At 32.4% G+C, this 15,486-nt stretch overlaps 1 pseudogene; it reads left to right on the top strand.

Annotated features, from left to right (window-relative positions):
• Window positions 1-7,162: 7,162 nt before the first annotated feature.
• On the top strand, window positions 7,163-7,928 carry LOC111622630 (annotated as a pseudogene).
• The last annotated feature ends 7,558 nt before the right edge of the window (window positions 7,929-15,486 follow it).

Here is a 15,486-nt window from a genome sequence, read left to right as displayed (position 1 = left end):
AGTATATATAGCTAAAATTAATCACATCTGATAATAGGATGCAGAGTAGATAGATCCAACATGAGGATTTTGGCCATTTGCTTTTGGTAAGTTTCACCAAAATCTAGTAAACTAAAAAGTAATTTAATTAATTTTTACTAATATTGTTTAAATTTTAAACATAAATTATAGCTAATTCTAAATGAATACGTAAGAATAATTCTGTCTTCTAAATCTAGATATTCTAAGGATTTCTCGAATTGTTATAATATCGCACTGACTAAACTGAAAAGGTTATTTCAGTTCAGTCAGTGCGATATTTCAATAAAAATATAAAAAATTCAGATATATAGGAATAAAGACATGAATGATGGAGTGTATATTAAACATAGACGAAATTGTATTAATAGATATAGAACTTATTTTTATATACAAACATCTCCAACCCGATATATAATATAGCTACAACCAACAGACTGCCGAAAATCTATCGGGCTAGTTTTATGCAGCTACAACCAACAGACTGCCGAAAATCTATCGGGCTAGTTTTATGATAGATTTTCAGCAGTCTGTTGGTTGTAGCTATAGAACTTATTTTTGTTGTTTCTTTAGGCTTGAAAGTTTTCAATTCAGATTAGTCAGTCATTTTCATATGGTTTATGGAATATGAGCAATATTTTGAGTCAATAGCAATAGTGTTAGCCGTTCCAGTTTTAAGTTGTTTTGTGGCGAAACGCCATATTATTGTATACGCGCTAGCCGTAACTCTAGTGTTCAAGATTCTTCTTTGTGTTCTTTGTCTTCTCTTTTCTGGATTTTTCCATCCTTCACTTCCTGTTTGTTGGAGGGGGCAACACCATTACGAGAACGAGGCCAGGAAGGGAGTGTAGGCCCCGAGGTAAACGGGGGGACTCATTCTCGAAGTAGACGAGGAAGCGAGCAGACGGACATCTTGGACAAGATTCATTCGGGGAGAAGAGAAGGACAGCGGCTGAGTGATCCATCGAGGGAAGAACAGAGAAGATTCCGACCAAGAATTGTTTGCATTGTCGGACTGAATCACAGTTTCCCTCTCCAACAGGAAGATATCACATCCAATTATTTCGGGTACCCTTTTCTCTAACCTTTCTATACGTTTCCTTACCTGTGCTATACTATCATCCTTCCGTAATTTAATCTTAGCTTGTAAGATAGTTATAACCTTAGTAATTAAGTTGGTAGCTGTGCTCTATTGTCGCAAACCTGCCTTCGACGTGTAATACCACGTGCGTAAGGCTTTTGTTTCACGTTATACACGTGTGAGGTCGAGTAGGGATTCGATTTACTTAATTTCACTATTACCCCACAAAATTTAGTGGGAGCTTATGTAACTTTCTTATGTCCACGAATAAATTCTGTATTTTCCCATATTTTTGTTTTTATTGTCCTTTCGGGGCTCCGTATACATTCAATATCTTAACAGTTTGATGTTCTATGAAGGAGCAAAGTTGCGACATTTTCAACAAATTCATATGCAACTAATATCATGAGAGATTTACTTGTGTAGGTTGACAAGATCTACGTTCCTAGTAAGTACTGGAATTAGAGTTCTATAACATAAAAATAAATTTGTGGGTGTCTAAAGTCTCTAAGCATTCGAAATTTTAAGCATAGTCTATAATAACTATAATAAAAATGTCATTCTACGTTTTCTGAAAATAGGAATTATCACAAAGATATTCCACGATGACTGCGACAAGAGGGATGATACATAAATCCACCCATCAATCAATAGCTTGCACATGCTTTTGTTATTTACCTCTTTAGCCATATGCATCACTCTCTCGGTTAGTACCGCTCTCATGCTGATGAATTTTAAATTTATTCGCGTACTCAAATCATAATTTTTTTCTAGTCTTTTTGCCTTTTATTTCTTTCCACATATACTATCTTCAGATGATCCGTTTATTTATTCTTTTTAATACTGCCAATTAAAGAAAAACAATCTTGCTATTCTTTTGTATGGCATGATCTTTCATGTCATGTTCTTCCATAACGTTTTTATTTCTCTATCTCGTCAATGTAAAGCCGTTTCAGAAATATCTCAATTCATGCATACTGATGCAAGACGAATGCCCCTTAACCCAGATCCCTGTGTTACTACCATAGACAATCATTTGAACTTCTGTACACCGACATTCCAGATTTTTTTTAATATACATTTGTTCATTGCAAATTTACATATGAATGTAAGAAATATCCTCTAGTTTCTGCACTCTAATCTCTTATGGTGTTATTCATAGAATGAATGTATTGTGTTTTGTCCGTGTTTGAAAACTCATTCACTTGTTCGAAACGTTTATTCTTGTGATGAATTGCTCGTGTGTTTTCTCCCTAATGCTTATCGCAATAACATTTTTTTTAGTAAGGTTAACGTATAATTTTATAGAATTATTCTAGAATATATCTACTAAACATTTGTCTCCACTGGTAAAATATTTTTTATTTCTGCTTCCAGCATAACACTCGTTTTACCTCTATTCCTGTGTAAGCCGACAGAAGTGACAACGAAACCTGATAAATCAAATTCAGGTATTTTTCTACATTGATGTACTAATTAATGATTTGTAAATTTATGCTGGTAATAGTTACCATCACCATTAATCATTATTTATATCTATACTAATATATTAATTTGTTTGTTTTTTACTTTGCTGTATTCTTAGAATACACTGAACCGACTTTTCTAATTCTTTTACTATTAGAACGCTTTCACTTTCCGATGTACATTACATAATCCAGTAGGACATAATAGCTTAATGGGGCCCAGGCAGATATGAGTTACGAAGGCGCATGTTTAGCTTTGACTTTAGAAATATTTTAATGAAAAACCCCCGATACCTTCAATAGTTTTTTAATGCACACTCTGAAAGATTGTTCTTTGCCGATGTGTCCTGCCACTGCACCAAACTGAAATCTAGGATCTACAGCTACGTCTGAAATTTATATTTCAACGTTTTTATTGCAGTAATAAATTAATATAAAAGTTTGGGCTCTCTATTGGTGAAGGTCCCAGGCATTTGCAATCTTACCAATAGAATAACATGCCATTGACATAAGCTGCCTTAAAATTCGGACACCCCCCAATCCTTCCTACTGATTTCATTGTCCCTACAAACTTCCAAACTCTTTGACTGATCTGAACTAAATTCCGAGTAGTTTCTCTCTGGTATCATATAGCAAACACTCTTACATCACATTCATTTTCTGTGATTTAATTCCTTCCCTGAAACTTTTAATTCTTTTAAACAAATTTCGAATAATTCTCGATAATCCTCCAAAAAATATACACTACTTAAAAACTCAGACTCACACTTTTTCTCCTAGTTTCATCTTCTACAAATTCCTTAACCTTTGACTTGTTTGCATTGAATTTTCCATAGTTAACCTCTGCCACCATTTTATAATTATTGGTGTAATTTAAACTGGTGTATATTTTCATATTTATTTTTTAAAAATTGTAAAAAATTTGTAAATCATTTTTATACTTCAAGAATAGGGCATTTGTATTCTTGTAATTTCAGTACTTAAATGAATATATCAATGAAGTACATCTGTGATTTAAAAAGTTATAATCGTATACATGTGTCTATTAAATAAAACAATTATTAACATTTGCATTCTTTTGTTTCTATTTTTTTCATCGACTTATCTCTTTCCAGATATTACACTTATAGACCTACTAAAGGCCTTATCGGGAACTTTACTTACTGCTTGCACCATTGTAAATGGAAATTGCGAAGAGACTGAACAAAGTAGTAATGATACTCAACTAGACAAAGCAGCTTGAAATAATGATGTTAAAGTAAAGGCAATAAATAAGGAAATAGAGCAAATAAAACTTGGTTTTAAACTATTTATTTTAAATGAATTGATTTCATCTTTTACAAACTTTATAGAAGACCAATACGCGTTTCCTTCGTAAGGCGCTAAGTGATCACGACAATGACATTCATACATCAATTTATAAGAAACGAAAAATATGATTGGCTTGATTTATTAAGCTGAGTGACAAAAACAGTAAAAGCAATTAACCACTTGGCATATGAGCTTTTTTAAAGGAATTTTTAATTAAACATAAAAAATACTTAAAACTGAAAAAAACTAAAGAAATGCGTTTATTTTGAAGAAAAAGCTTCAAATTTTATTTTCCTTTGTCTCGTTTTTCTGTGAAATATAACACCGATGAGTCATTGTTTACACAGCTGGGTGACCTTGAACACAGCTGCAGTTGAATTTCCCAGGACATTCTCATACACGTCTCGGGAGGACAAGGGCTTAAAGTAGGGTGATTTTTAAAAAATTAAAAATTTTATTGCGATTTCCAACCCCCCCTAATTAATTAAATTTATATAAAATAAAATATATTAATTTAAAATATGTATAAACTTTTGGAAGTCGTTTTTGACATCAGAAACTACCTTTAAATAACTTTACCGAAGGAAAATCCCCGCACTACAATTTTAGAACGATGAATTAAATTTGATTAAAAAAAATCCCATTAAAAAACAATTAAGCCTTCATCGAGCCTTATTAAAGGCTAATTAAAATTACGATATAATTTTTTCGCACGGGCAAAAAATTTTCAAAAAATTTGGGGACCTAAAAAACATTCCAAAAATTGAAAAAAAAAATTTGTCAAAAATGGCCTTAAAAACCGCGTTTTATGTAATGCAATGTAACTTGCCCGAGTTAACTCGGAACCAGACGTCAAGGGGAGGTTTTAAATAAAATTGTAAAAATATAATTACTTTATTAATGAATAAGATGATTAAAGATTTCATTTTACTTTCCCAACTGTTATAACAGAGAGAAAATATGGCGATCTGACAAAAATGACCCATCAGACTTTTACATTTTTTGCACGTTGGACACCTTGGAACATCGGAAAATTCAAAAAAAATCGGGGTTAATTTCTGTATGTATGAATGTTAGTGTGTTGCGCATTTTTCTTCATTCTGAAAGTTAATAACTCGTGCTTTTTGTCAAAAAATTTTGAAAGAAGATTCATTTATTACGTGGATTGATGCTGTTAAATTTTGATGGTTAAACATTGAGGGGGTAAGGATATAATAAGGTTTGTGTATCTTCAATAGGGTCGGAATTAATGACAATTTCACTCGTTATTATTATTTACAATTTGGAAAAAAAACTGATCCCTACATTCAGAATTAAGCCTGTTATTTTATAATAGTTAAATTAAAATTTTTATACAGAAAATATGATTTAGGGTGGTCACTTTAGATGGTGGTATCAAAATATTAAATGTTTCCGGGAAAGTTGAGCAACCGGTTGCGCGTTTATTTACTTACGCAGCTGCCTTATGTAAAAGAGTGGAAGTATGGCCATCGGGCAAAAAGTGCCCTCCGTACATTTTTACATTTTTGTACTTTACGTCCGCAAGACTTCCAGAAGTGTAAAAAATTGAAATTTTTGCCTCTATGTAAGGGTGTTAGTGCTTGTGGGGGAACATTTTTATTTACTCAATTTGGAGCTACTGTTTATTTTGTCAAAAATTTCTAAAATTCTGCATGGTGTTTGTGTATTAACGAACTGATACTAATAAATTTGAGTAAGTAAAGCGTGTAGGGTAAGAAGGTGGAGGGGGAGTCATCAGTCAGTTTTCAAGTGAGATCAGACTTAATGAAAAATTTACTACTTATTAGCATTTAAAATTTCTTATACAACACACCATATCCTCAAAATTACACTTTTCTATCTCCCCATCTTTTTACTTTTAAATATGAAAATTTAATACCATAAATGCCCTTTACACACAAACTAACTTGCTAAAATTAGTTTCCCAATCATTACCCATTCTGGCATTAAACGACATTATTAGTTCACATATTTATTTTGTTTTATACTTTGCATATAAGAAAGTAATATTCTTATGTACTGTACTTTTGTTATTAGATCGATCATGTTTCGGGATAAATAATACCAGTACAAAATAGTTTTATATTTCATTTGATCATAGTCCATGGTAAGAATCAACTTGGCATTAAACAATAAGTATAAGCCATTGATCACTTAGGGCGCATTTGGAAATTCTAACTGGTAATACAGCGGTAGTAGTGACTGATGTCATCGGTCATATCCGGTTATTCCAGGAAAGTGTCTCATTTCTAAACGGACTGGTCATTTTGTGGTGAATAACATGGCGATGCGTTCGAATCGAGAAGAAATAATTTCATTAATTTTAACAATACTCTCGGATATTGATTCAGAGGCATATGAAGATGAAGATTTGGCAAGTTCTAGTTCATCAGATGATGAAAATGAACTTAAAGAAGTTGAACGTCTATCAGAGAAAACTCCGAATGTGGAAGGGTACGTGGAGGAAATCGTTTCGCGATTTTCCCCACTCATGTTCAAAAACCATTTTAGAATGAGTCCTGAAACTTTTAATGTCGTTGAAAACATCGTAAGTTTATCAAATATATTAATTTTGGTAAAATTTAAGGTATCAGAATAGGCATGAATTAATTTCTCTGTTTTATCGCTTGACCTTTATTTTACCTTCCTATTTAAATACATTAATAATTATTAATGTTTTTAAATAGGAAGGTAAAATAAACTATTTTATTTCAGTTCTATTAACTAATACAATATTCTATAATGAAAATAAATCGTTTTAGATTTCAGAAAAACTCATAAACAAGTGCAGTCGTGGTCGTCAGACATTAGAACCGAGAAAGCAAATTCTTATGACCTTGTGGCTAACGGTAACTCCGGAATCGTACAGGTAATCAATTTTGTTTTTAAGTTATAAAAATAGATGTATTCTATGGTAGGATTGTTCCAATAACAGTAAGAATGTTAAATTAACGTCATTTTAGATTTTAAGAGACATTTGCTTTGATAAATGATTCATAAAATTTTACAATTGCATTAAAACCTTTTTTGAAAGAATATTTAATTTTTCTATTTTTAAGATCATTTTTTTTGCTTGATATCATGCTTTCCATTGATAAGTGAATCAAAAAAATGCTTTGTTAAGCCAGTTTTTTGTTAATAGATAAATATTATTTTTACTTTCAGATCTGTAAGTGATCGTTTTAATGTTTCAAAAGCCACATTATGGTTCACATGTAAGAAAGTTTGGGAGGCAATTTCCAGTTTGTCTAGACAGTTTATATGCTTTCCATCAGGTGATGAACTTGAAGCTAATGCTTCTTCGTTCAAAAAAGCATGTGGATTTCTTGGTGTGATTGGCTGCATTGATGGATCACACATACCAATCAAGGCACCAACAAATCATCCAGAATCATATATAAACAGAAAAGGTTTCCATTCAGTCTTACTCCAAGCTGTAGTGGATTCTAGGTTTGTAAATCATTCCTTTTGTTTCAGTTTAAATTTAGATTTTAAAGTTAATTTCATTGACTTAACTATATCATTAGGTGCAGGTTCATAGACTGCTATGCAGGAGAAGTTGGAAGTGTCCATGATGCTCGTGTGTTTCAACGTTCTAAATTGGGGAGAAGTTTGAGTACAATGTTTCCACCAAAATACCATCTTTTAGGTGACTCTGCATATCCCCTACAAGAACAGTTAATAACGCCATTTAGAGATAACAGACATTTAAGTCCACAGCAGCTAAATTTTAATCTCAAACACAGTAGAACAATAAACACAGTAGAACAATAAACACAGTGGAATGTGCCTTTGGTTTATTGAAAGGACGTTTCAGACGTTTGAGATACGTGGATATGGGCAACCCTTATCTCATACCAATGTTTATTATGGCCTGCTGTGTGTTACATAATATTTGTTTATTTTATGATGGAGATTTACACGATGAAACTGTAATTGAAAATGACAACCCTAGTGAATCCATACCAGATTCAAGTAGTACATGTGCTCGAGCACAGAATAAAAGAAATATATTAATGCAAATGTTGTAAAAATCTGTTTACAACATACAGTATTGATGTTTATTGTTATTATTGATGTATATTGTTGTTGTTATTTTGGTATTTGATTATTCTGATTTGTTACTGTTAATTACTTTTTAATAATCTGAAATAAAAAATTATAAAACAATGTTGTTGTTGGCTGCCTTGAATAATACATACATTGCCACTGTTCTTTTAAATGAATCTTATCTAATTGGTGAAAAATTTTTTGTGTTTAAATCATAGTGCAAAGAGAGATTTTGTTAACATTTAATAGAATTTTTATTTTTCAACCAAACTCTTTAAGACACCTAATAGGTCTTTGCGGAATTCCATGTTGTCCTCATGCTGTTTCCTCCTTGATTCTAATAATTCAGCATGTCGCTGTCTTCTTTCTTCTCTGAATTTTTCCTTCAGTTCTTTATATTCCTCAAACCATTCTGGTTTGCGCTTACGTTTTTGTGGGAATTTGGGAAGAGACGAGACAGTTGATGATGTTGACTCAATCCCCCCAATCCCAATGTTTCCTGAATCTTCTGAATTGCTTTCCACCATGTCTACATAAAGATAATTATATATTGTAATATGACATTCAGACAAATCACTTGTATAATGCAGACAAATCACTTACTGAAAACCTGTACAGTTGAAGAGAAACTCTCAAAAATAGCAGGTGGCTCAATATCTGGCTGCTGTCTGAGAGTGTCGTCCATTATGGAAAAAAATTCCCATTGGCTTCTTCCTCGGCCAGTTTGTTTGTTCCCATCTTTAATTTTCTTATACTTTTTTTTAAATTCCTCCATTTTTCGTCACATTGATTACCTGTGACAAGGTAATTATTTTCATTCATTGTTTGTGAAATTAAACTCCACACCTGAAAGATATAAATTTTAGGTCAGTTATAATTTTTTTCATTTTGGTTTCTGTGTTAAATTTTAGCTCCTAATATTAACACAGAATTTAATAATTAAATATTTATATTTTAAGAATGACTATTTTCATTACTTTTCATTCTTACATAAATTCACTCTATTATTTTATATTTTATACCACCCAGTGTACTATTTTTCATAACAATTGCAATTTAAATGCTGAAGTAAAAATGAATATCATTATAGGGCAAGTATATCCTGTACAACATTATCAAGATTGGTTTATATCTTCATTTTAATATTTTTTAATAAAATTATTACATAGAGGATTGATTATTGGTTTATCATATTACATTTTGCTTACTATTTCTATTATATCACTACTATAAAACAACTCCATCATTTGGGGACAGACTGTAATAATTCCTTTGTAAAAAAAAAAAAAAAATTCCTTTTCAGACTTGAAATGTACATAGACTATCTGTGTTGCATTGCTCTATTCTACTGTACAGTACTAGATATTAGCCAGCAATATTGTTGTACTGGTCATGATAAATTAATATTTTTCTCTCTGCTCTATACTGTTCTGATAGAATGTTTTTAATAACCGAGATGTTTCTCTTTTATCGATATCTTATATAAAAAACTATATGGATTAATTGTTAAACAATTAAGTGTTAGACATTATGAGTGAGGACTTCTAATAAATAAGTAATTCCTTTAACTACTCGAAAAAGAATAAATAAATATTTACATACCTTCTTGCTTGGCCAACAAATATCGGAAAATTTATTTTTATGTTCTTTATATAGTGATATCAGTAACTTCACAGTATTTGCTGACCAACGACAATGCTGTCCGTCTGTCCCATCCGTTAAAGCTGAATTTTGGGACAAAATTGGCTTTTGAAAATTTTGTTGATCAGTTTGTGGGGCAGAAACATGTTCCGGAGCAAAATGCTGTTTTATTTCATCCAAACTTTTAAATTCTCAGCCGCAATCTCCACAACGATACACTGTGTCTGCCATTTTGTAATTTAATTGAACCGCTAAAACCGCTTCGACACCTGGGTAACTTTGGTAAGTACCGCAGGACAACCGGTGACGTCATAACAGTGATTTCTAAACGCGGTTAGTTATTTAGGTCACATTTTCTGAACGCCTTGGTAACTACCGCCAGTTACCGGTAACACCAGTTAGAATTTCCAAACGCGCCCTTAGTTATGGCAAGTTACTTCTGTTCCTTCCTCATTTGTTATACACGTCACCGCGATTATAAACGGTGTTATGGCAGCTTCACGTTCCGATATTAAAACAAAACGAAGTTGGCTAAAGTAGTTGTTAACTGCACAATTATTTACGATTAATGCATGCTAGTGCCCTGCTATATATCAAATCTTCGATGAATCATCAATGTTTTTGTCGTCCAATGCATCAAAACATTGATAAATTTAAATGTTCGATTAATTGATAAAAGATCGACGTTTTCATCTTCTTGAGTTTTCTGTAATTCTCTACAGTCCATCCGTTTTTGTTCCAGAATTGCTACATCAGATACAAGCAAATAAATTCCCTGCATTTTCCGTTATTCAGCAACATGTCAGCGCACCGTAAAATGATAAAACTCGTTCCATATTTTAGCTAGTTTTCAGCACCAGCATTTTATTAGAACAATGAGAAAAGTATGGCTGCACCATGTTTGAAGGTATTAATTGAACCAGTTTGTTTTGTTTGTTTTATTAAGTTATAACAACGCAACACTTGGGCAATCTGCATAGGAGGAATGCCTTGTGGGAGATCTTTTTTAAAGGAAACTGGCCCTTATTCAGGCGTTACAGACGTGTAAAAAACCCGAAAAACTTCGTGTCCAGCCCGTCTTGGCAAGGCGCAAACTCATGACCGAACTCCCAGTATTCAGAGAATGGGACTGGTAGCCCCTACTTGAACCAGCAGATCAAAATTTTTTAAACATAGATAAAATAACTAATGACAGTTTATAATAGATGCTGTAAAACACAATCTGCTTCTATTACAGGGATGCTAGCTGTTGCGTTCCATCAAACGCGTCAGTATGACAGCATTTAGGCAAATAGAAATGAGACAACAGTATTTCCTAAGTGTAAATAGTTCAAGATTGCACTCATACCTAAGGTCATACTTTAATGCTGTGTTGGAAAACATTGGAAAGCAGCGTTTGCTGTCATGGAAAATCCGTGAAAAATTTAATCACAACTTATTCCAGTTGACTTTGAAGCGCTTATCTGCAGCGGAGTAGCTTTTTCTCACAATCATGAAACACTTTAACCAAAAAAAAGTTGTATAAAGCCCATGCATTTAAACATGTATTTGGTTTTAAATTCACTTTCTGTCAGTGAATTACAAAGTCTGTAAAATAAAGCAATTTATTACAATTCTGTATTGTAATACATTTTTATTTATTAAGAAATGAATACATTTTATGTGGTGAGTGGTTATCTAGCAGTAAACTATAGTGTAACCTTTCGGGTCGGCACCACCTCAGTGACCTCTCAGGATTGACACCACATTTATTGGAACACAAAAGCCGAGACGGCAATTATACGTCACACCATCGCGCAAGCAGTCCCATAAGTGGACAGACGGATTCGTAATGTCAGCCGATCAAGAGACAACATATAACAGTGACTCGCACTATAATTAACACTTAACAAAGATTTAATTTTAAATAATTTGGATAAGATACAGAGGTTCTATGTTTTTGTCGTGAAGAGAGAGAGTTCACATAATGAGCGCGAGTTGCATAAATACATGGTGATAAAAGATGATCTCCGATGGAGCTCTTGTTGTTTGATATAACAGTTCCTTTGATAATTAGTTCCAATAAAATATCCACTAGCACAATGATATCACAAGGGAAGGTATCCAAATAGACACTGGTCAATGATCTTCAAATAGAACTGGTAGACAATATTCCAGGAGTAATCAGTGATGATCTCCCTGTTCGGAGAGACGGACGACGACTTCTTTCCCCAGGAAGGACTAAAACGGCGACTGCTCTTCCTTGGCCGTTTCTAGCTATATTCACAGACGATATAGGCCGTCCAGAGAAAGATCACGAGAAAGCATGATGTTGCCTTCGAGAAAATGTAACAAGAGACTTTCTCAGGTAGCTACCAACAATAACTGTTATGTAACTCGAACAATATTTTAAAATTAAACATTAGTTCCAATACAGGAATTTCTGCTACCTCACAATAGTAAGAACAGCCAATGAGCAGACCACTAGCAATCAAACCAATTATTAAAAAAAGATGATTAAATGTTAATTAGAATACATATTAACATTCCGTTTCTTCTATAATTTTTTATTCTTTTAAACTTTAATTCCTTTATGCATCTTAGATTTTTATTTTTTTCATTTAAGCGACATCACGAGTGACATTGCTCTTCAGTCGATTATTTACGTGGACAGACTATTCATACAAATTCCAAATTAAAAACAAATATTTGCCTTTTTTTTATTGTTAGATTTGGAAAAGTATGAAAACAAAAAAATAGAAATAAAAACAATATAAATACAAAATTCAAAACAGATCTCTAAAAACATTACAAGTCATTTCGGTTGTAGTGCTGCGCTAATTTAGTATTGTTGTTTATGTATGCTTAGATATTATTATAATTTGTGTATATAAATTATTTTCCATTACCACGTGTCAAGATCTACTTTTTGTATAATTGTCCGCAGAATATTATGTTGTATCACTTTTCTTGCTACACCAACTGGTGTAGACTAATTGGTCAAGAATCGAGTCATGTGTTAAGAGAGTATTCACAAATGAGGGGGGGAGTATAAATTGGACCGTCTCGTGTGTTAAAAAATCTTTCTTGGTTTTGCTTTGCAGTCCGATATAGTTCATCTAATAGTAGGAGATAGAAAAGTCAGCCATGGAATGAATACATCAAGTGGAGGTACTGTACTGTAATCCGTTTCCATCCTTAAGAACTTATCATCAACAGCTTCGTGGTGTGCATGTACTGACAGTTTATAGTTAACAGACCCAAGTAATATTTATATTGTAAACGTATGATATATATATACAGTAGATCTCCCTATAAGACTATAGATACGTTCCGTTCTTTATGAATCAATTTTGTAGGAATCATAGTTTACGGACTATGGCTGTTTGAAAAATTTTCTTTCATAAAATTAATCGATTCTAGACTAATTTGACTCAACATTTCCAAAATACGTATATTTTTTTGAAAATAATCCGTATAAACTACGTTATAAACAAAAAATTGTAGGATTGCTTACCGAGTGTGTACCGTTCGACTACGCCCGTTGCTAAAGCTTGGTTTCGTCGCGGAACAGCGCATCAAACCGCGGCCGCGATTTCTGATATTATTTTTCTGCGAAAACTTCGTTGACCTTTGGAGACATCCTTAATATAAATAATTTTTATGGCCGTTAAATAAGAAATGTTTCTTTCACAAGAAATGTATAAAATTACAGTACTGGACAGACGATAGGTCGCCTAACTCGCCGTAGCGTGACGCTAGACGGCGAAAAATATATATTTAATTATAATAAAGTTACAATAAATTAAGTTAATATATAATTATATATACAGTACCTAATTTATATATAATTAATATATAATTATATGTACAGTACCTAATTTATATATAATTATATGAACAGACGATACTAAACTCAATTTATCCGCCTAAACGTCCGTAGCGTGGCGCTACGGACGGCGGGAAAGTAGTTCGGCTGCCCCATGACGTTTTACGTATTATAGGAGTTATTTTTACCGTTGTTTACGGATACTGCCACAATTTTTCATGGTTTTACGAAGAATATCATGTATTTTAGCAGATACGCTAATGACCTACTTATATTATGGAAAAATAACAGCAGGATTAAAAATTTTTTCGATAAGATCAATGATAACAATGATGGCCTTACTTTAAGATTGGAGCAGAAGAGTTCCTTGGATCTGCATTTTCTAGACATCGGTATTAAATTCAAAAAAGGCAACCTGTCCACTAGCATTTTTATTAAACCATCCCACAACCCATTGTATATTCCCTCCCAATCCAAGGATCCATATAAATATAAAATTGCAGCCTTCAGAGCTTTAATAAGAAGAGCATTTCTGTATTGTGAAACAATACTAGACAGGAATAAAAAAATAAATAGAATAATAAGCGTCGCCAAAACCCTGGGTTACCGAAAAAGTGCAATTCTGGGAATGGTTAGGAAGTATGAAGCTAACATCAAGAAAGGCTCCCACTGGAATCGTAAAATTTACATATAATAAAAGTATGAATAGTGTTATGAAAGAGATTGCTCGCAGAAAAGGTTCGAGGATGCTTACAAAAAGGGCTCCTAATTTATACAAAATTCTCAGAAATAATAATGATGATATAAACTCAGAAGAGAAAGCAGGGGTTTATAGAATACCTTATGAGAATATGCAATTGGGCGTTAAAAAAGACTACGTTGGAGTAACCACCAGGAGTTTAGGACTTAGAATCAAGGAACATAGTTATAATATCAGAAAGGAATCTAATGCAACAAATTTGTCCCAAATGGCGCAAACACCAAGATCTGTAGTCAAATAAAATGAGGCAGCCATCATAAAACCTTTATCTTCTCCATCTTTGGCATTGACAGCAGAAAAGTTGCAGATTTATAGGAGTAAAATACAGGAAAGCTATTTAAACGTGAGGGATGCAGAAAGTCTTCCCTCTGCATGGAAGTTTATAGTTAAAAAGTTTAATAAGAGCTCTAACCAGTCATAATAATTGTATTAATACTTCTATGTACATTTTTTACATTATTGTATATTTTTGTTTTATGTTACCCCTTTGGATATTTAATATTTTAATTTTATTTTTATCTTATTCCGTTGCTTAGTTAATTTTTATCTTTGAATTTTGTATTCCATTGATGAAATCCTTTCATTCGAATTTGGTTATAAACCTGACGATGGCCTGTAAATCAGGTTGAAAACGTTGTTTGGAATAAATTTATATTTCTCAGCAAGAATAAGGTGTTAGTTATATGTATATGTATGATCTGCTAAGTACTTTATGATATTATTGAACATGTTCTATAATCAATGTTCCCTCTAATTTTTTTGTCAATGAGCAGAACATATACTTCTCTGAGCAAAAAAAAATTTTGCTGAGCAGATTCAGAGAAAAAAATTTTTTTGATCATATACTGTATGTATATATATATATATATATATATAATCTTATTTTTTCTATAAAAATTAAAATAATTAATTATAAAGTAGAGATTAAAATTCATTTTAAAACATACGTTTATACAAAATATTATATTTTGTCAATGATTTAATGTATTTAATCAAAATATACATAGAAATAATCATGTTGCAGACAGAGTGAGAAATAAGTAAACAACAATTCAAATCAGTGTGCATGCTCGCCTGCGAGACTCATAAATTCTCGTGCGCAACAACAATTTGAGCTGTGTGCGGTCGCGCAGCTGCACAGCTTAGAGAAAACATTGGTTTTAAGTGATTGATTGATTTTCGATTTTTTGTTTTTGGTGTTGCATTTTATGCTTGACACGTGTCAGTAGCTAAGTGATCCAAGATAACCTAATCGATTTTGATCGAAATTAATGACCTCGATGTTAGGCCTCCTTAGATATTATTTATTAAATTTCATTTAAATTTAACT

The sequence above is a fragment of the Centruroides sculpturatus genome, unplaced genomic scaffold (genome assembly GCF_000671375.1).
Source record: "Centruroides sculpturatus isolate CEXI.00-Female unplaced genomic scaffold, Cexi_2.0 scaffold106, whole genome shotgun sequence".
NCBI lineage: Eukaryota > Metazoa > Arthropoda > Arachnida > Scorpiones > Buthidae > Centruroides > Centruroides sculpturatus.
The sequence above is the reverse complement of the archived record's forward strand: the minus strand, read 5'-3'. Positions and strand labels throughout refer to the sequence as shown.